Below are 1,622 nucleotides of genomic sequence, written 5' to 3'. Positions count from 1 at the left end.
GCATGCCTTCTACACTGATTTTCTTTATCCGATGTAGTACATTGAAACACAACTGCAACTTGTCAGAATTTAACAGCAACATACAAAGTAGAATAAATGATACTACTTATAAGGAATGTAAAATATGAGAACACAGATTGTAACTTTGAGGAATATCTCACAGATAGTTGATATGTACGTGGGAAGGTTGAGACAGAAGTTGTTTCAGCATGACGAGTACATATTACAAAAAGCTCATTCTAATAAATGGTTACTTTAAAGAGCTTAGACCATATCCAGTTATTCAGGCAACATGAACTAAGGAGTTCATTCATTATAAGAAATTAAGCCGCCAACGTCACTTATATTTAAATAACATAAGTAATGATAACTGTCTCATTGCGTATCAAAGGACAGAATGAATAAACATTAAATTCTTGTTAGAATTATCAATTTCATTACATAAACTAAGTTATCTAATGATGGAGCCCAGATAATAGCTGTTTCTAAACAAATTAACAGGTATTCTATGGTTTGCGAAATACTTGCTAGCTAATATTGGAGGGGAACAAATAAACATCCAAAACATAAATCTGCCTGTCCTTTTCCTTTAGGGAAACAGAAAGGGGACAGAAAATTCCTACAAGAACCATCACACTGGTATTGATGCATATGATCACAGGAAATTTCTGAACAATGTTGATACAAGATGTGTATGCAAAGTAGGGTACTACAGAGACATCCCAAAGATGGGTGTTGAAGTGTATATGCAGATTGCCTAGCCCTTTCCACTAGTTTGGACTTTTGGTTGCGTTGGCTAGTGCATGAAGCATCAGTTCGGACTTTTGGTTGAGTTGGCTAGTGGATGAAGCATAACATATTAGACCAATTAGAACAAACCGGACATAAGCCCATAATAATGAAAACCATCAGCCAAAACTGTTCAGGAATAAACAAGAAACCACCATAATCAAAACCATAACTTCAATAATCTACATAGTAAAAAACATGCAACTACAACCATCCAATCCAGCAGCTAAAACAGTGGCCAGACAGGGCGGATGGCTCTCTCTTCCCCCTCCCAGCCATCCGCCATCGATTGCCGCCAAACTCCCGGCGGCCAGCTCCAGCCCTAGGCCCACACCCGTAGCCCATGCCGTCCCCCAGGAATCACCACACACGACTCTCCCACCATAGCTCTCGACTTGGCTCCGACAGTCACCACCAATGCCCCCAACCCCTCAAACATGTCTTCCACTACCAAAAGCTCACCGGTCACCTCTGCCTTGGACGGATCTCACGACAATGAACCCCGACGCTACCTCAATGCCACAGCCGTCGCACTCCGCACCATGCTGGGGTGCAGGGACTCCATGGGGCTGGACTTCCAAGATCATATCTGGTGTGGCCTCCACGTCCACATCACCTCCAGCTCATCTTCGATGACAATCTCGACGCTGCTCTCCACCCGGCATACGAGTATAGGGTCAGATCCATCTCTCCACTCTTCTCGTTTCAGGTTGTGTAGCAATAGATCCGAGATCCGAGATATCATTCTCCTTAAAAGGAACCATCTTGCACCGCAGCTATTACATCTCACTTGTGGATGAATCCTCCGTTCCAACTCTTCACTGCCAATGTTT

The 1,622-nt window shown here is 43.0% G+C and overlaps 1 protein-coding gene across 1 annotated transcript in view; it reads right to left on the bottom strand.

Annotated features, from left to right (window-relative positions):
• LOC119316914 (cytochrome b-c1 complex subunit Rieske, mitochondrial-like) overlaps window positions 1-1,622 on the bottom strand; it is a 7,359-nt gene that overhangs the window by 1,586 nt on the left and 4,151 nt on the right. The window lies entirely within an intron of this gene.

Source organism: Triticum dicoccoides, chromosome 6A (assembly GCF_002162155.2).
Source record: "Triticum dicoccoides isolate Atlit2015 ecotype Zavitan chromosome 6A, WEW_v2.0, whole genome shotgun sequence".
Taxonomy (NCBI): domain Eukaryota; kingdom Viridiplantae; phylum Streptophyta; class Magnoliopsida; order Poales; family Poaceae; genus Triticum; species Triticum dicoccoides.
Note: the sequence above shows the minus strand (reverse complement) of the source record. Positions and strands in the feature narration are given on the sequence as shown.